Source organism: Gorilla gorilla, chromosome 20 (assembly GCF_029281585.2).
Source record: "Gorilla gorilla gorilla isolate KB3781 chromosome 20, NHGRI_mGorGor1-v2.1_pri, whole genome shotgun sequence".
NCBI lineage: Eukaryota > Metazoa > Chordata > Mammalia > Primates > Hominidae > Gorilla > Gorilla gorilla.
The window spans coordinates 15,802,520-15,823,156 of NC_073244.2; the positions used below are offsets into that span (position 1 = coordinate 15,802,520).

The window sequence follows — 20,637 nt, forward strand, 5'->3', positions numbered from 1 at the left end:
TTAGCTGGGCATGGTGGCATGTGCCTGTAGTCCCAGCTGCTGGGGAGGCTGAGGAAGCAGAATAGCATGAACCCAGGTGGCAGAGCTTGCAGTGAGCCGAGATTGCACCACTGCACTCCAGCCTGGGTGACAGAGCAAGACTCCATCTCAAAACAAACAAACAAACAAAAAAATAAAGCATTTCCATACTCTGCATTGCAGACATAGTCTTTTCCATGGCATGCCTCCCAATTGTAATACTATTCTGACACTTAATACTCTAATTGTCCAGGGGGTGGCTCAAGCCTGTAATCCTAACACTTTGGGAGGTTGAAGTAGGAGGATGGCTTGAGGCCAGGAGTTAGAGACCATCCTGGGCAATATAGTGAGACCAAGTCTCTTTATTAAATAAATAAATAAACAAACAAATAAATATATATATACACATATATGAAAACAAAGAATAAAAGAAAAAATACTCTAGTTGACTTTGCCTAGCAACTATCAGACAGTAAGAATACTTTTGTGTCTGGCTTCTTTCAGTCAGCATTATGCTGGTGAGGTGCACCCAAGTTGTTGTGTTCATCCACCTGTGATTTGGTTCATATCTTTGCTGAAGAATATGCCACAGAGGCTGGGCATGGTGGCTCATGCCTGTAATCCCAGCACTTTGGGAGGCCGAGGTGGGCAGATCGCTTGAGGTCAGCAGTTCAAGATCAGCCTGGTCAACATGGTGAAACCCCATCTCTACTAAAAATACAAAGAAAAATGGGTGGCTCACACCTGTAATCCCAGCTACTCGGGAGGCTAAGGCAAGAGAATCACTTGAACCAGGAAGACAGAAATTACAATGAGCCAAGATTGCACCACTGCACTCCAGCCTGGTGACAGAGCAAGACTCTGTCACACATACACACAAAAAAAGCCACAGAAATATGCCACAATTCATCCATTCTGTGGATCCACATTTGGGTTGTTTCTAATTTAGGCTATTTCAAATAATGTGATAAGTAACTTTTACATTTAGCCTGGCACACGTATGCATGTTGCATCACCAAGTCCATATTTAGTTGATACTGTTTAAAAATGTAGCCGGGCATGGTGGCTCACGCCTGTAATCCCAGCACTTTGGTAGGCCGAGGTGAGTGGATCACAAGGTCAAGAGATGGAGACCATCCTGGCCAACATGGTGAAACCCCATCTCTACTAAAAATACAAAAATTAGCTGGGCATGGTGGCGCGCACCTGTAGTTCCAGCTACTCGGGAGGCCAAGGCAGGAGAAGCGCTTGAACCCGGGAGGTGGAGGTTGCAGTGAGCCGAGATCATGCCACTGCACTCCAGCCTGGCAACAGAGCAAGACTCTGTCTCAAAAAAAAAAAAAAAACAAGTGTTCTCATCAGCGATGCATGCACATCTTAAAGAAGACTTGATATTGTCACCGACTTTAGTTATGCTTTTATTTATTTTATTTTTTTTTGTAGAGATGGGGTCTCACTATGTTGCCCCAGCTTGTCTCAAACTCATAGCTTCAGTGGCTCCTCCTGCTTCTGCTTCCCAAAGTGCTGGGATTACAGGGGTGAGCCACTGTGCCCGGCCTAGTTTTATTTATTTATTTATTTATTTATTTATTTAGACAGTGTTTTGCTCTTGTTGCCCAGGCTGGAGTGCATTGCCACGATCTCAGCTCACCACAACCTCTGCCTCCCGGATTCAAGCGATTCTCCTGCCTCAGCCTCCCAAGTAGCTAAGATTACAGGCGTGCCCCACCACACCTGGCTAGTTTTGTATTTTTAGTAGAGACAGGGTTTCTCCATGTTGGTCGGGCTGGTCTGGAACTCCCAACCTCAGGTGAACTGCCCACCTCGGCCTCCCAAAGTGCCAGGATTACAGGCGTTTAAGTTACCGCACCCGGCCAATACACATTGATCTACACAAGAGATGCAAAGAAACAGAAAACATGCAAAATATTAACAAATGATCAGTCTACAACAAGGATATATAATAGGTGTTCAATATTCTGGCCTTTCACATTCTCTTTGGTTTAGAATATTCAATCTACAGATAGCCTGGGCAACAAACCAAGACCCTGTCTTTAAAACATAAATAAATAAATAAAAATATATGAGGGGGAAGGCCAGGCGCGGTGGCTTATACCTGTAATTCCAGCACTTTGGGAGTCCGAGGAGGGTGGATCACGAGGTCAGGAGTTCAAGACCAGCCCAACCAACATGGTGAAACCCCATCTCTACTAAAAATGCAAAATTAGCCGGGCGTGGTGGCACATGCCTGTAATCCCAGTTACTCAGCATGCTGAGGCAGAAGAATCGCTTGGACCAGGAGACAGAGTTTACAGTGAGCCTAGATCACGCCATTGCACTCCAGCCTGGGCAATAAGAGCGAAACTCCATCTCAAAATATGTATATATACGAGGGGGAAAACGCTGAATCAAAACATGTCTCTTTCACAGTTAATACAACTGTAATTTCTGATACTGGCATAATGAAGGCGGCATCCTACTTCCTGGAAGCCCCTCCGTTTTGAAGCTCTTTGGGAGGTACTGACCTAGGAAGTTCAGCTGCTTTTGATCTCAAAAACACAGCGGAGTATTGCTACTTTGCTTTATAACTGTGGCAATATTTGCTTTTATTTCTATAAACCTACAACTCCTGCACACTTGACAAAGCATTTAACTGCTGAGCAATTTCGCAAACTTCAATAAGCGATGCCCCCCCACAGCCAGATCATCTCCTCCGTCCAGGGCTCACCGGAACGCACTGCAATCGCCCTGTCGGTGACCAGAGGACGCTGGGGCCCTTTTCCACAACAGCTGAGATGCTTTTCCTTCTGGAGAAAGGACACAAAGGTTGACTGGCTGCTTTTAAACAGAGGGGCACGGTGGTTGGAGAAAAAAACACGTCTCCACCGGGGACCCTGGGCCAGGCCCAGACTGATGCGGGCGCAGCGGGAAGAGGCGCTCAGAGGAGAAGGCGGGAACCCCCCGCCTCGGGGTCCTGGCGGGGAGGAGGCGCCGCTTCTCCGGAGCAGCAGCGGGAGGCCGGCGCGTCTCAGACCTAGCAGACGTCCGGGGCGTCGCCCTCCAACCCTCGCTCCGCCTCCCGCTAGGCCCTCCTGCCCCGCCCTGCCTAGGTTGAGCATGAGCGCTGGCTGAGGTGAAAACCCAGCTAGGAAGCTGCTGGAGAGCGGGGAATACGTATAGCTGAGCACCGGCTGGCACTTCCGCTTCCGGTTGCGCACGGGATTAAGTGTAGTGGCCGAGCCCCAAGAACTTTGGAAGGAGGATGATGTGAAGCTGAGAGAAGAGCTGGGGCCACCTCTTCGACACGCGTACAGAAAAGTCCCGTTTTCTCGCATCCAAGGTGGACCAGGATCCAGATCAATCTGTCGATATTGGGAACGACGCCGGACCAGGAAACCCAGCGCCAAAGGCCGGGTTGGAGGCGGGGACTGGCGCAGTGGGCGGGGCACGCGTGGAGGCGTCACCCAAGGCTTCGACTGCAGACAGCGGGATGCTCATCAAGTGCTTTTCTTTTCTTTTTTTCTTTCTCTTTTTAGTTTTTTGAGATAAGGCTCCGGTCTGTCACCTAGGCTGGAGTGCAGTGGCTCGGTCATAGATCATTGCAGCCTGGAATTCCTGCGCTGAAGCGATCCTCCCGCCTCGGCCTCCGGAGTAGCTTGGACCACAGTTGCGCCCGTCACGCCCAGCTAAGTTATCTTTTTCTAGACACTTGGTCTCACTGTGTTCCCTAGGCTGGTCTCGAACTCCTGAGCCTAAAGGGTCCTCCCCCCTCGGCCTCCCAAGTAGCTTGGACCACAGGTGTGTGCCACCACGCCCGGCTAATTTATTTTTATTTTATTTTTATTTTTTTGTAGAGACAGGGTCTCTCTTTGTTACCCAGGCTGATCTGGAACTCCTGGGCTCCAGTGATCCTTCCACCTTGGCCTCCCAAAGTGCTGGGATTATAGGCGTGAGCCACCACCCTAGGAAATTCTTTTCTGCAGGATTTTCTCCTTGTTTCTTCAACCCTCTGCAGGGATATAAACATATTTACAAAGATAAGCCCGCTGTAGTCCTAGCTACTGCGGGAGAATCGCTTGAGCCCAGGAGTTCGAGAGCAGCGACACCCTGTTTAGAAGATTAACCTGATGGGGCTGGGAGCGGTGGCTCACGCCTGTAATCCCAGCACTTTGGGAAGCCGAGGCAGGCGGAACACCTGAGTTCAGGAGTTCGAGACCAGCCTGGCCAACATGCCGAAACCCCATCTCTACTAAAAATATTTTTTAAAAAATAGCCGGGTGTGGTGGTGGGCGCCTGTAATCCCAGCTACTCGAGAGGCTGAGGCAGGAGAACTGCTTGAACCTAGGAGACTGAGGTTGCAGTGAGCTGATACAATGCCACAGTACTCCAGCCTGGGCGACAGAGTGAGACTCTGTCTCAAAAAAAAAAAAAAAAAAAGATTAACCTGTTAATCCATAAAATGCTCTATGCCTCTGATACATTCAGTTCCTTCTTTAGGCCTTTAGTTTTGTTGTGATACAATTATCATAGCATACAATTAACCTGTTTAAAGTGTACAGTTTCGTGGCTTTTTGTATATTCACATATTTGTGTGTCGATCATCACAATCAATTTTAGAACATTTTCATGACCACAAAAATAAACCCAGTACCCTAGCCATGATCACCCAATCTGCTTATCCAGCCCTACCACCACCCCCTGAGTCCAAAGCAACAGCTAATCTTTCTGTCTGTATAGATTGCCTACTGTAGATATTGCCTGTAGAATTAGAATATAAAACACGTGGTGTTTGGCTTGTTTCATTCAGTGTTTTCAAGGTTCATCCAATTAGCATGTATCAGTACTTAATTTTTTTTTACTAAATAAGATTCCATTGTATGGCTGTATCATAACATTAGTTGTTGGATATTGGGTTTTCTCTCTCTCTCTTTTTTTTTTTTTTTTGGCTTTTTTGGATAATACAAGACGCATTTTAAGCAGTGGTCAAAGGAAAATTCATATTCCTAAACACTTTTGTCAATAAAAATGAGAATAGCTGGGTGCAGTGGCTCACACCTGTAATCCCAGCATTTTGGGAGGCCGAGGCAGGCGGATCACCTGAGGACAGGAGTTTAAGACCAGCCTGGCCAACATGGTGAAACCCGGTTTCTACTAAAAAATACAAAAACCAGCAGGGCGTGGTGGTGCGCACCTGTAATCCCAGCTTCTCGGGAGGCTGAGGCAGGAGAATCACTTGAACCTGGGAGGCAGAGGTTGCAGTGAGCCGAGATGGCGCCACGGCACTTCAGCCTGGGCAACTGAGCACAACTGTCTCAAAAAAGAAAAAAAAAAGAATAAAAAATAAATCCCCAGCTCAAAAAATAAAACCTAGAAAAAGAATATCAATGTAAACCAAAATGGAAAAAGGTTTATTTATTTATTTATTTTTTATTTCAATAGCCTTTGGGAAACAGGTGGTTTTGGGTTACATGGAGAAGTTCTTTAGTGGTGATTTCTGGGATTTTGGTGCACCCATCATCCGAGCAGTGTACAATGTACCCAATGTGTAGTTTTTTATCCACTTTTATCCCTCACCCTTCTCCCACCCTTCCCCCAGAGTCCCCAAAGTGCATTCTTTCTTTCTATCCTTTTTTGCTTTGTTTTGTTTTTTCTTTTTGAGATGGAGTCTCATTCTGTTGCCCAGGCTGGAGTGTAGTGACATGATCTTGGCAACCTCCGCCTCCCAGGTTCAAGCAGTTCTCTTGCCTCAGCCTCCTGAGTAACTGAGATTACAGACATGCGCCACCATGCTTGGCTAATTTTTGTATTTTTAGTAGATATGGGGTTTTCCCACATTGGCCAGGCTGGTCTTGAACTGCTGGCCTCAAGTGATCCACCCACTTCAGCCTCCCAAAGTGCTGGGATAACGGGCGTGAGCCACTGTGCCCACCCAAAGTTCATTATATCATTCTTATGCCTTTGCATCCTTATAGCTTAGTTCCCACTTATAAGTGAGAACATATATATGGTTTTCCATTCCTGAGTTACTTCACTTAGAATAATAGTCTCTATCCAGGTTGCTCAGAATGCTATGACTTTCTTGCTTTTTATAGCTGAGTGGTATTCTGTGGTGTATATATACCACATTTTTGTTATTCCCTTATTAGTTGATGGGCATTGAGACTGGTTCCATATTTTTACAGTTGCAAATTGTGGGCTATAAACGTGTGTGCAAGTGTCCTTTTTTTTTTTTCTTTTTTGAGATGGAGTCTCACTCTGCTGCCAGGCTGGAGTGCAGTGGCCTATCTTGGCTCACTGCAACCTCCGCCTCCTGGGTTCAAATGATTCTCCTGCCTCAGCCTCCCGAGTAGCTGAGACTACAGGTGCACGCCACCATGCCCAGCTAATTTTTGTATTTTTAGTAGAGACGAGGTTTCACCGTGTTGGTCAGGATGGTCTCGGTCTCTTGACCTCGTGATCCACCTACTTCAGCCTCCCAAACTGCTGGGAATACAGGTGTGAGCCACCGTGCCCAGCCTGTTTCAGACATTTTTAAGACTATGTCCCATTCATTTAAAATACTATTTTTCCCCATTGAATTGTTTTGATACCTTTGTCAACCATCATTAGACTGTAAATGTGAGCTTAGATGTTTTAAATGGAGAATTATACCAAACCTTCCAGGTTCAGATATTCCCAGTGCTCCATAACTTAAGAACAATGAAAATGAGGAAACACTTCCTAATTCCTTTTATGAAGAAAGTATAACATTGATATAAAATGTGGTAGAGGCTGGGCATGGAGGCTCACACCTGTAATCCCAGCACTTTGGGAGGCCGAGGTGAGTGGGTCACCTGAGGTCAGGAGTTCGATACTGGCCTGGCAAACATGATGAAACCTTGTCTCTACTAAAAATACAAAAATCAGCCGGGTGTGGTGGCACGCACCTGTAATCACAGCTACTTAGGAGGCTGAGGCAGGAGAATCGCTTGAACCCAGGAGGCAGAGGTTGCAGTGAGCTGAGATCATACCGTTGCACTCCAGTGGTGACAGAGCAAGACTCCGTCTCAAAAAAAAAAGTGGTAGAGTACAAAAAATGAAAAATTGCAGAACCATATCAATTATGAATATGGATTCAAATATGCTATGTTAGCTATTAGCAAATAAAATACAAGACCACATTAAGAAAATAACTATCCCCACGTGAAATTTAGCATAAAACAGCAATATTAGTGCAGTTATTAGAAAATCCATTAAATAGTCCAGGTGCAGTGCCTTATGCCTGTAATATCAGCACTTTGGGAGGCTGAGGTGGAGGTTGCATTGCCCAAGCTCATGAGTTCCAGACCAGCCTGGGCAACATGGTGAAACCCCATCTCTACAAAAAAGACAAAAATTAGTCATGTGTGATCTCAGCTACTCAGGATGAAGTGGGAGGATTGCTTGAACCCAGGAGGTGGAGGCTGCAGTGAACTAAAACCGACCATGCCCCTGCACTCTAGCCTGGGTGATAGAGCCAGACCTTGTCTGAAGAAAAGAAAAGAAAAAAAATCCATTAAGTAATGCACCATAAAAATACATCTATGAGAACAAGTCATGTGACTTTCTCCATAGATGCTGATGAAGCCTTTGGAAAAAATTCAACACTCATTTATTATTGTTATTATTATTATTGTTAGATATAGGGTCTTCCTATGTTGTGCAGGCTGGATCAAACTCCTGGGCTCAAGGGATCCTCCTCTCTCAGCCTTCTGAGTAGCTGGGGCTATAGGCGTGCAACACCACACCCAGTACAATGCCCATTATTGATATCAGCACTCCAGAAAAATAGAAATTGGTGAATACTTTCTCAAGATGATTGCCTGTACCTATAGCTGAGTGTGTGTGTATGTCTGTGTGTGTGTGTACTGGAAACATTAGCTAATACAATTCAGTAAGAAAAATTAATTTGAAACATAGAATTGCAGCTGGGCACGGTGGCTCACACCTGTAATCCCAGCAATTTGGGAGGCCAAGGTGGGAGGATCACCTGAGGTCAGGAGCTTGAGACCAGCCTGGCCAACATGGTGAAACCCCGTCTCTATTAAAAATACAAAAATTAGCCAGACATGGTGGCATGCTCCTGTAATCCCAACTACTTAGGAGGCTGAGGCAGGAGAATCACTTGAACCCGGTAGGTGGAGGTTGCAGTGAGCCAAGATTGCACCACTGCACTTCAGCCTGGGTGACAGAGCGAAACTCCATCTCAAAAAAAGAAAAAGAAAAAGAAAAAGTAGATAAGCATAGAATTGCAAAAGAAGGAAACTCTCTTTTTGCAGATGATGTGATATTATATATGGAAAGCCCTAGAGAATAAAATAAGTTAACAGAATGTGAAATTGCTATCTAAAAACCAATGGCATTCATCTACCAGTCAAAAGCCAGTAAGGTGATGTAATAAAACTTATGTAGAATAACATAAAGATACTTAGGTTTAGACTTAGCAAAAAATGTGTAAAACATACATGAAGACGCTTTAAAACAAACATTCTTGAAAGACACAAAATAGACTTGAACAAATGGAAAATTCCTTGTTCTTCTATAAGATGACTTAACATCATATAGATAGCAATTCTTAACAGGTTAACTCAAAAATATAACAATCCCAGGCCGGGTGCAGTGTCTTATGCCTGTAATCCCAGCACTTTGGGAGGCCAAGGCAGGAGGATCAGGAGGTCAGGAGATAGAGACCATCCTGGCTAACACGATGAAACCCCGTCTCTACTAAAAATACAAAAAATTAGCCAGGCGTGGTGGCAGGTGCCTGTAGTCGCAGCTACTCGGGAGGCTGAGGCAGGAGAATGGCGTGAACCTGGGAGGTGGAGCTTGCAGTGAACTGAGATTGTGCCACTGCACTCCAGCCTGGGCAACAGAGCAAGACTCCGTCTCAAAAAAAAAAAAAAAAAAAAAAAAAAGACCAAATCCAAGAGGCTGATGAAGAGCTTGAGGAAATTGCAAATGTGGGATGAAAAACTTCCCGTAACATCCAGGTTGATGAAGCTAATTTATTGACTTAGCAAGGGCTTATTGTTCCTGACAACTCTCCATATGATTAGGTGACCTTCAGAATCGAAATCAACTTTCCAGCAGAGTACCCATTCAAACTACCAAAGATCACATTTAAAACAAAGATCTATCCCCCAAATATCGACGAAAAGGGGCAGGTCTGTCTGTCAGTAATTAGTGCTGAAAACTGGAAGCCAGCAACCAAAACCGACCAAGTAATCCAGTCCCTCACAGCACTGGTGAATGACCCCCAGCCCGAGCACCCGCTTCGGGCTGACCTAGCTGAAGAATACTCTAAGGACTGTAAAAAATTCTGTAAGAATGCTGAAGAGTTTACAAAGAAATATGGGGAAAGTGACCTGTGGACTAAAATCTGCCACGATTGGTTCCAGCAAGTGTGAGCAGAGGCCCCATGCAGTGCATTCAGACACCCGGCAAAGCAGGACTCTGTGGAAATTGACACGTGCCACCGCCTGACATTCGCTTGTGGCAGTTACTAACTTTCTACAGTTTTCTTAGTGAAAAATGGTGTAGGTAATCTGTAAAGAAAGGATTAAAATCTAAGATGTTTTAAATATATATATATATATGTGTGTGTGTATATATATATATATAAAACAATCCCAATAAAAAACCAAACTTTTTAATGGAGTTATGTAAATTAATTTTAAAGTTCACATGGGAGCACAAACGTCTGATAATACCCAAGAAAACTCTGAAAAACAAAAGTGACAATGCCCTACAGATATTAAGACATACTATAAAGCCTCTACAATTAAAACTGTGGATAGGAACAGGAACAGGAAACAGACAAATGGGATAAAATGGAATATCTAGAAATAGATCCAGGAACATATGGGAATTCAGTTCAGAAAGGTGGTATTTCAGATCAATTGGGGCAAAAATGCAGTTTGCAATGAAAGGTGCTAAGATTAACTGGTTAGCCATCTGGAAAAAGACAAAATTACATGGATAACTCACACCATTCACAAAATAAACTCCAAATGGATCAGGGAACTAAATGTGAAAAACAAAAATATATGCATATGTAGGGTATTTGCATGATTTTTGGGCGATTAACATAAAATATGTGACCACAAGGCGGCAGTAGCTCACTTGGGCAGTGCTTTGATGGGTTTGTGTGTGGGGTCCCTTGTGGGCAGCAAGCCACCCAGGTGCTGAAGCAAGAGACCAAGGACACGAGCTGTTCCAGTATAATAAAATACAAAACAAGAATAGTTGTACCAGATATAGATCATAGACATGATTATATATGAATATCATTAATCATTAGTTTGTGGCAATTACTCTTTATTCCAATATTATAATAATCCTCGCTCTATAATCATAACCTAGGAAAAATCAGGCTATACAGAGATAGGAGCTGAGGGGACATAGTGAGGAGTGACCAGAAGACAAGAGTGCAAGCCTTCTGTTATGCCTAGACAGGGCCACCAGAAGGACTGCTTGGTCTAGCGGTAACGCCAGCATCTGGGAAGACGTCCATTGCCAGGTGGACCATGCTCTAGCGGTAGCGAAAAGTGTCAAGGAACAACACCCGCTACTTAGCAGACTGAGAAAGGGAGTCTCCTTTTCCCCGGGGGAGTTTATAGAAGACTCTGCTCCTCCACCTCTTATGGAGGGCCTGACATCAGCCAGGCTTGCCCACTGTTATCTGGAGGCCCAACCGTCTCCCTGTGATGCTGTGCTTCAGTGGTCACACTCCTAGTCCACCTTCATGTTCCATCCTGTACACCTGGCTCTGCCTTCTAGATAGCAATAGTAAATTAGTGAAAGTACTAAAAGTCTCTGATATGCAGAAATAATGGCATAAGCTGTCTTTCTCTCTGTCTCCTCTCCCTCTCTGCCTCAACTGCCAGGCAGGGAAGGGCCCCCTGTCCAGTGGACACGTGACCCACGTGACCTTACCTATCATTGGAGATGACTCACACTCTTTACCCTGCCCCTTTTGCTTTGTATCCAGTAAATAACAGCGCAGCCAGACATTCGGGGCCACTACCGGTCTCCATGCATTGGGAGTAGCGGTCCCCCAGGCCCAGCTGTCTTTTCTTCTATCTCTTAGTCTTGTGTCTTTATTTCTACACTCTCTTGTCACCACACACAGGGAGAAGCCCACCGACCCTGTGGGGCTGGTCCCTGCAGTCCCTCATAGCATGAGAATATCCAAAGGCTACAGACTTGGAGGTCACTACTCAGAATGGGAGGAGAGCAAGAGAACTCCAGGGAGAGAATGGGAGTTGAGAGGGAGCTTATGTGCTAGGTGAAGTTGCTTAGCAGCCTAGTGGGAAGTTTCTAAATCAGAAAGCTCTGAAGAGCAGCAAGGGATTGGGGTCCTTTTTATAGCTGGAGGGCTTATCTTCTCTGTGGTCATCAAATGGTTGGCACAATTTCACCAGGGTATGCAGAGCAGGCAGGCCCTAAAGGACTAAAAAATCTGCTTGTTTGGACTATGTTTAAAACAATTGATTCAGGATCATTAAAAAAAAGAAGAAAGAAAGAAAACACACACATACGCACGCATGCACACACACACACACACACACACACACACACACACACACACACACACACACACACACACACACAATTGGATGGCCAAGCATGGTGGCTTGCACCTGTAATCCCAGCTACCTGGGAGGTCAAGGCAGGAGGATTGCTTGAACCCAGGAGTTTGAGGCTGCAATAAGCTGTGATCCTGCCACTGCACTCCAGCCTGGGCAAAAAATCAAGGCCCTATCTTTAAACAAACAAACCAAAAGAAAATTAAAAACAATTGGATGTGGAAAAACTTGAGTTTGGAGCCGGGTGCGGTGGCTCACGCCTGTAATCCCAGCACTTTGGGAGGTCGAGGTGGGCAGATCACGAGGTCAGGAGATCGAGACCATCCTGGCCAACCTGGTGAAATCCCGTCTCTACTAAAAATACAAAAATTAGCTGGGCGTGGTGGCATGTGCCTGTAATCCCAGCTACTTGGGAGGCTGAGGCAGGAGAATCCCTTGAACCAGGGAGTCGGAGGTTGCAGTGAGCCCAGATCGTGCCACTGCACTCCAGCCTGGCAACAAAGTGAGACTCTGTCCAAAAAAAAAAAAAAATTAAACAATTGAATGTGGAAAAACTTGAGTTTGGGGCCAGGTGCAATGGTTCATACCTGTCATTTCAGCACTTTGGGAGGCCAAGGTGGGTGGATCACCTGAGGTCAGGAGTCTGAGACCAAGCTGGCTAACATGGTAAAACCCCATCTCTACTAAAAAATACAAAAAAAAAGCCAGACTAAAACTTGAGTTTGACACTGGCAGCTATTGTGAGTAACGGTGCTATGAACACTGGTGTACAAACCAAAACAATACACAAAAAAACCCAGCAAACACTGGACAAAGGAGAGAATCAGCTTTCCAGAGTTACAGTATTATCAGATTCAAATGTCCAGTTTTTAACAAAAATCTCAAGGCACACAAACAGGAAAGTATGGCCCATTCAAAGAAAAAATAAATAAATATAAATTTTCCCTGGAAGAGACCTAATGGTAGATCTACTAGACAAGGACTTTAAAACAACTGCCTTAAAGATGTTCAAAGAACTAAAGGAAGACATGGAAAAACTCAAGAAAATGATGTATGAACAGAATATAAATAACAATCGAGAGATAGAAAACCTAAAAAGAAACCAAGAAGAAATTCTGGAGCCACAAAATACAATAATTAAAATGAAAAATTCACTACAGGGATTCAAAGGAGATTTCAGCTGTTGCATCCCAGACCTCTCCATGGATGATGTCAAAGGCATCCCCAGTAGTGACAACCAAAAATGTCTCCAGACATTGCTAACTGTCCCCCAGGAGTAAAATCATCCCCATTGGAAACCACTGCTCTAGACCTACCTCCCAATTTACAGAAAATGCAGGTGACAGAAAAACAAGCTAAAAGAAACCATGAGGGGGCTGGGCACTGTGGCTCAGGCCTATAATCCCAGCACTTTGGGAGGCCAAGGCAGGTGGATCAACTGAGGTCAGGAGTTTGAGACCAGCCTGGTTAACATGGTGAAACCCTGTTTCTACTAAAAATACAAAACAGCCAGGCGAGGTGGCATGTGCCTGTAATCCCAGCTACTGAGGAGGCTGAGACGGGAGAATTGCTTGAACCCAGGAGGCGGAGGTTGCAGTGAGCCGAGATCATGCCATTGCACTGCAGCTTGAGCAACAAGAGCGAAAACTCATCTCAAAAAAAAAAAAAAAAAAAGACGCAAGGTCTCGCTATGTTGCCCAGGCTGGATTCCAACTCCTGGGCTCAATCCATCCTCCCAACTCAGCCTCCTCAGTAGCTGGGACTACAGGTGTTAGCCACCATGCCCTATCTTCAAAGTTTAATACTACGCTAGTATATAAGAAAACTGATACTTTATAACCCAATGTTGAAACAATATTCCTCTGGAATCAGACTGCCTGAGATTGAATCTAGGCTTAAACTCTCTGTGCATAATATTTTTCATTTGTAAAATGAGGCTTAGATTAATATCCACTTTCTAGATCTGAGGGTAAATAGTTGAATAGAATGCTCATGTGAGACGATTTAACTCTGCCATTTCAGCCAGCTGTAGCTTTGGGGTGTCACCTTGAAAACAGGTTGGTTCCTTTGGAAGAAATGTTACTTCCAGAAGTTAGAATAAAAGGAATTTATTTATTTATTTATTTATTTTTGAGACTGAGTTTCACTCTTGTTGCCCAGGCTGGAGTGTAATAACACGATCATGGCTTACCGCAACCTCCGCCTCCCGGGTTCAAGCGATTCTCCTGCCTCAGCCTCCCGAGTAGCTGGGATTACAGGCATGCGCCACCATGCCTGGCTAATTTTATATTTTTAGTAGAGACAGGGTTTCTCCATGTTGGTCAGGCTGGTCTCAAACTCCTGACCTCAGGTGATCTGTCTGCCTCGGCTTCCCAAAGTGCTGGGATTACAGGCATGAGCCACTGCACCCTGCCAGAATTTTTTTTTTTTTTTTTGAGGCCAAGTTTCACTCTTGTTGCCCAGGCTAGAGTGTAATGGCGTGATCTCAGCTCACTGCAGCTTCTGCCTCCCAGGTTCAAGGAATTCTCCTGCCTCAGCCTCTCAAGCAGCTGGGATTACAGGTGCCCACCACCACACCCAGCTAATTTTTTGTAGTGTTAGTAGAGACGAGGTTTCACCATGTTGGCCAGGCTGGTCTCGAACTCCTGACGACCTTCAGGTGATCCACCCACCTCCACCTCCCAAAGTGCTAGGATTACAAGCATGAGTCACCACGCCCAGCCATCACGATTTTTTTTTTTTTTTACATAGGCTGTCACTCCTGTCACTCAGGCTGGAGTGTAGTACAGCGATCTTCACTCACTGCAGCCTTGACCTCCTGGTCTCAAGAGATCCTCCCACCTCAGCCTCTCAAGTAGCTAGGACTACAAGTGCACGCCACCATGCCCAGCTAATTTTTTTTTTTTTTTTTTTTTTTTTTTTAGAGATGAGGTCTCACTATATTGCCCAGCCTGGTCTCAAACTCCTGGGCTCAAGCAATCCCCCCACCTCAGCCTCTTAAGTGCTGGAATTATAGGCATGAGCCACTGCACCTGGCCACTCTTTTTTTCTTTCTGTTTAAAGACAGGGTCTTGCTATATAGCCCAGGCTGGAGTGGAGTGGTCATTCACAGGCATGATCATGTACACTACAGCTTAGAACTCCCAGGCTCAAGTGATCCTCCCGCCCCAGCCTCCCCAATAACTAGGACTACAGGCATGTGCCACCACACCCAGCAAGTTTCCCTTAGTTCTCTGAAATGTTTTAAGACTCCACTCAAATCTTCTTAAACAGTCTTAAATTTTCATCATGATATTACCTAGTGATTTTTTAAGATGGAGCCTTGCTCTGTCGCCCAGGATGGTGTGCAGTGGTGTGATCTCAGCTCACTGCAACCTCTGCCTCCCAGGTTCAAGTGATTCTCCTGCCTCAGTCTCCCAAGTAGCTGGGACTACAGGTGTGCACCACCATGCCTGGCTAATTTTTGTATTTTAGTAGAGGTAGGGTTTCACCATGTTGGCTAAGCTGGTCTTGAACTCCTGACCTCAAGTGAGCCACCTGCCTCAGCCTCCCAAAATGCTGGGATTACAGGTGTGAGCCACTGCACTCAGCCTGACCTAGTGATGTTTTACTCCCAGTTCTAATGTTCCACAGTTAGAGACTCCAGACATACCAAAATCAGTTAACTTTCATGAATTCACCATGGCCCTTATGCAGTGGTTTTCAACAGTGGCTGCACATTAGATTCACTGGAGGACTTTTAAAAACACTGATACCCATGACACATCCCCATAAATGCTGTTTTAATTGGTCTGAGGTAGGACTCAGCCCTTAGTACATTTCTCAAGTTTCCAGGACATTCTATAAGGATTAGGTTGAGAATTACTGACTTGGCTTCTGCATTCATATGCTCTTCTTGTCCACTTGATATAGTCCTACACATCTTTCAGAACTTAAGTCAACCTTGCCTCCTCTGGAGAAAATATCCTGTTAGGTGTTTTTTTGTTTGTTTGTTTGTTTGTTTGTTTGTTTTGAGATGGAATCTCCTACTGTAGCCCAGTGGCGGATCTTGGCTCACTGCAACCTCTGCCTCCCAGGTCCAAGTGAATTCTCCTGCCCCAGCCTCCTGAGTAGCTGGAATTACAGGCATGCACCAACACACCCCGTAATTTTTGTATTTTTAGTAGAGATGGGGTTTCACCATGTTGGCCAGGCTGGTCTTGAACTCCTGACCTCAAGTGATTTGCCCACATTGGCCTCCCAAGTGCTGGATTTACAGGTATGGGCCACCATGTCCCACCCACTGTTAGGTGTACTCTTATCCCTCCCCTCCCAGCACCCCATAGCCCCTTTGAAATTCCTTTATTATAAGTCTTGTCATAATGCTTTATCACTTGCGCTGTTTATCTTTCATGCAGTCTGATGAACTCCAAGAAAGTAGAAACTAATTTTAGTATTATCTGCTTGTGGAAGTTAGGCAAACAGTCTTCTGAAAGACTGTCCTGATATAAAATCCCAGATCCCACAAAAAAAACTTTTTTGTTTACAGCCAAGCAAGTGGAAAAAACAAAAACAAAAACAAAACCCTTTAGTTTTTAATTGCTCTATCAATGAAAAAGAAAATAAGGGAAATTTCCCAAGGGCAAACAATTTTTTTTTTTTTTTGAGACGGAGTGTCACTCTTGTTGCCCAGGCTGGAGTGCAATGGTGCGATCTTGACTCACTACAACCTCCGCCTCTGGGTTCAAGTGATTCTCCTGTCTCAGCCTCCCGAGTAGCTGGGATTACAGGTGCACATCACCATGCCCTGCTAATTTTGTATTTTTAGTAGAGATGGGGTTTCACCATGTTGGCCAAGCTGGTCTCAAACTTCTGACCCCAGATGATCCACCCACCTCAGCCTCCCAAAGTGCTGGGATTACATGTGTGAGCCACCGCACCCGGCCTAATAATTTTTTTAAGTTAGCAGAATCCAGAGATAGAAGAACTTTCCCTCAATATTTTTCTTCCCTTCCAGAATACAGAGTGATTGCTGAAAAATAGCTGCCCCACCAGGAATGGCACAAGCCCTTGTGACTAGTTTTTACCACAAAATGTTAAAGGAAAAAAATGTGTCGTGTTAGCCAAAGAGCAATGTGCTTTCTCTTTTTTATTAGACAGGTTCTCAATCTCTCACCCAGGCTAGAGTGCAGTGGTGCTGCACAGCTCACTGCAGCCTCAAACTTCTGGGCTCAAGCAATCCTCCAGCCTCAGCCTCCCACGTAGCTGGAACTTCAGGTGTGCACCACCACACCTAATTTTTAATTTTTTATTCCAGAGATGGGGTCTTGCTAGGTTGCCCAGGCTTGTCTCCAACTCCTGGTCTCAGGCAATCCTCCCAACTCAGCCTCCCAAAGCACTGGGATTGCAGGCATGAGTCACCATGCCCAGCCAGCTTTCTCTATTTTTACTTTCCCCTTCCACCTAGATGTACATGGTGTCTCAACATTCAAAGATACTGGGTTTCTGCACCACCAGGGGAAGAACGCCAACTAAATTTAGATGGTTACATGAGTAGGAAATTAACTGAAACTTTGATATGTGTCTGTTACATTAGGTTACCCACAAATACACAGCTAGATGGAAAAGAAATGTTACTGGGATATAATTTTGGTTAAATAGGACACCATATGCATTTGAAAGGAACAAATGGCTTTCCTGAACTTCCTTTAACTCTCTCAAAATGCACACCTGTGGCTCTTTCTAGAACTTCTACCTCGTTCAAGCACTCCATACATAACATTATCTCCCTGTAACTTTTTTTTTTTAAGAGTCAGGGTCTTGCTCTGTCACCCAGGATGGAGTGCAGTAGCATGATCATGGCTCACTGCAGCCTTGACCTCCCAGGCTCAAGCAATCCTCCCACCTCAACCTCCCCAGTAGCAGGGACCATAGATGCATGCCACCATGCCTGGCTGATTTTTAAATTTTTTTGTAAAGATGGGTTTTTACTATCTTGCCCAGGCTGGTCTTGATCACTTGAGCCACCCCTTGGCCTCCCAAAGTGCTGAAATACAGACCTGAGTACCTGCACTTCTCCCTATAATTCTTTTTTTTTTTTTTTGAGATGGAGTCTAGCTTTCTGTCACCTGGGCTGGAGTGCAGTAGCACGATCTCAGCTCACTGCAACCTCCAACTCCCAAGTTCAAGCGATTCTCCTGCCTCAGCCTCCCTAGTAGCTGGGATTACAGACCCGCATCACCATGCCTAGCTAATTTTGTATTTTTAGTAGAGACAGGGTTTCGCCATGTTGGCCAGGAGTTCAAGGCTGCAGTGTGCTATGATTGCCACTATGAATAGCCACTGCCCTCCAGCCTGGGCAACATAGTGAGATTCTCATCACTAAAATATATATATATATATATATATATATATATATATATATATATATATATTCTTTAAAAGTTTATTTTGTATAAATAATAATGAGACATAATTTCACCGGGCTGGTCTCCAACTCCTGAGCTCAAGTGCTGGGATTACAGGTGTGAGTCACCGTGTCCGGCCAGTTTTTTTTTTTTTTTTTTTTTAATTTCAAACAGGGTCTTACTCTGTCGCCTGGATGGAGTACAGTGGCACGATCACTGTTCACCACCACCTCAACCTCCCAGGCTCAGGTGATCCTCCCGCCTCAGCCCCCCAAGTAGTTGGAACTACAGGCACGGCGCCACTATTCTTGGCTAATTTTTATTTTTATTTATTTTTATTTTTGTAGATACCGGGTTTTACCATATTGTTCAGACTGGTCTTGAACTTCTGAGCTCAAGCGATCTGCCCGCTTCGGCCTCCCAAAGTGTTGGGACTGCAGGCACTAGCCATCGCGCCTGGCCAGATAATGGTGATTTTTTTTCCTAAAGAAAAAAAGTCCAGGCCCATGTAGATTTTTTTCGTATTGAAGGGGGCCTGCCCCTCCACACCTGTTGGTATTTCTCGCAAGGTGGAGACAAGAGACTGAGAAAAGGAAATAAGACACAGAGACAAAGTATAGAGGAAGAAAAGTGGGCCCAGGAGACGGGTGCTCAGCAAGTGAGGACCTGCACCGGCACTGGTCTCTGAGTTCCCTCAGTATTTATTGATCACTATCTCTACTATCTCGGCAAGGGGATGTGGCAGGACTATAGAGTAATGGTAGGGAGAGGGTCAGCAGGAAAACGTGAGCAAAGGACGCTATGTCACAAATAAGTTTAAGGAACGGTGCTTTACCTGGATGTGCATGTAGGCCAGATTTATGTTTCACTTTACACAAACATCTCAGTGCAGTATTGCCGCCAGCATGTCTCACCTCCAGCCATAAGGCGGTTTTCTCCTATCTCAGTAAATAGAATGTGCGATCAGGTTTTACACCAAGACATTCCATTCCCAGGGATGAGCAGGAGACAGATGCTTTCCTCTTATCTCAACTGCAAAGAGGCCTTCCTCTTTCACTAATCCTCCTCAGCACAGACCCTTTAGGGGTGTCAGGCTGGGGGACAGTAAGGTGTTTCCCTTCCCACAGGGCCATATCTCAGGCTGTCTCAGTGGGGGGAAACCTTGGACAATACCCGGGCTTTCTTGGGCAGAGGTGCCTGCGGGCTTCCACAGTGCACTGTGTCCCTGGGTAACCGGGAATGGAGAATGGCGATGCCTTTTACCAAGCGTACTGCCTGCAAACACATTTTTAACAAAGCACATCCTGCACAGCCCTAAATCCATTAAACCTTGAGTCAACACAGCACATGTTTTTGCAAGCACAGGGTTGGGGCTAAGGTTACAGATTAACAGCATCTCAAAGCAGAAGAATTTTTCTTAGTACAGATCAAAATGGAGTTTCTTGTGTCTTCCTTTTTCTACATAGACACAGTAACAGTCTGATCTCTCTTTTCCCCGCAAGTAACAGTCTGATCTCTCTTTCTTTCCCCCACACATATACTGACCTAACCATAAGAAGTCAGTGAGACTGGGAAATATGCATCATTGATGCAGCCTCACAATACCCCGCCCCCATCTGTTCTCTCACTACTGAGACCCCACCCTGTCTCCCCCTTCACCGAGATTTTTTTTTTTTTTTTTTTTTTTGAGACGGAGTCTCGCTCTATCACCAGGCTGGAGTGGCCCGATCTCGGCTCACTGCAACTTCTGCCTCCCAGGTTCAAGCGATTCTCCTGTCTCTGCCTCCCCAGTAGCTGGGACTACAGGCGCCCGCCACCATGCCCAGCTAATTTTTGTATTTTTAGTAGAGATGGGGTTTCACCATGTTGGCCAGGATGGTCTTAATCGATTGCCCTCGTGATCCGCCCGCGTCAGTCTCCCAAAGAGCTGGGATTACAGGCGTGAGCCACCGCGCTCTGCGAGATCTTGCTGCTGTCTGTCCCCTCACCACTACTCTCTTTCACGGAGACCCCACCCCCATCTCTCCCTTCACCGACTCCCCGCCCCCGTCTCTCGCTCACGGAGTCCCCGCCCCTGTCTCAACCAAGACCGAGTCCCCGCCCCCATCTCGCCCTCGCCGAGGCGCCGCCCCCGTCTCTCCCTCACCGAGACCCCGCCCCCATCTCCCTCTCACCGAGTCCCCGCCCCCATCTCTCCCTCACCAAGACCTTGCCCCCATCTCCCCCTCACCGAGTCCCCACCCCCGTCTCACCCTCACCGAGACCCCGCCCCCATCTCGCCCTTCACCCAGTCCCCGCCCCCATCTCTCCCTCACCGAGACCCCGCCCCCGTCTGCCTCCCTCCAGGTGGCTAAGCCGCACCTGAAGCCGCACCTGGTCGCAGAGGCTACTGCTGGGGAAACCGTTGGGCCAGCGGCGGTTAAAGGGCAGGAGGCGCCGCTCTGGCCACGCGCACTTCTGATTCCGCTCCAGGGTTTCAGAAGGAACTGAGGGCTCTGGACCCGGCCTAGGAGGCCTGAGGAGTTGGGAGGGGCGGCGGCCGCGTCCTCCGTGACTCTGGGGAGAAGTCCTAGTTTCCGCGTAGCCAAACGCGATTGGACCCCGCCCTCCGGCTTCACTGGGGACTG

General features: G+C 46.0%; 1 protein-coding gene across 11 annotated transcripts in view; it reads right to left on the reverse strand.

Annotated features, from left to right (window-relative positions):
• ZNF846 (zinc finger protein 846) overlaps nucleotides 1–20,627 on the reverse strand; it is a 36,254-nt gene extending 15,627 nt beyond the window's left edge. For 2 of the 11 annotated variants that reach the window (XM_055371813.1, XM_055371811.1), the window contains exons 1-2: nucleotides 20,372–20,585; nucleotides 18,846–18,948 (exon numbers count right to left, since the gene is read on the reverse strand). The gene's annotated coding sequence lies outside the window, so the exon portion shown is untranslated. Of the gene's footprint in view, nucleotides 1–2,746; nucleotides 3,197–18,845; nucleotides 18,949–20,371 lie in introns of those variants that run through there. The other 9 variants (XM_055371817.2, XM_055371816.2, XM_055371815.2 and 6 more) reach the window with 8 other exon arrangements.
• Nucleotides 20,628–20,637: the final 10 nt, after the last annotated feature.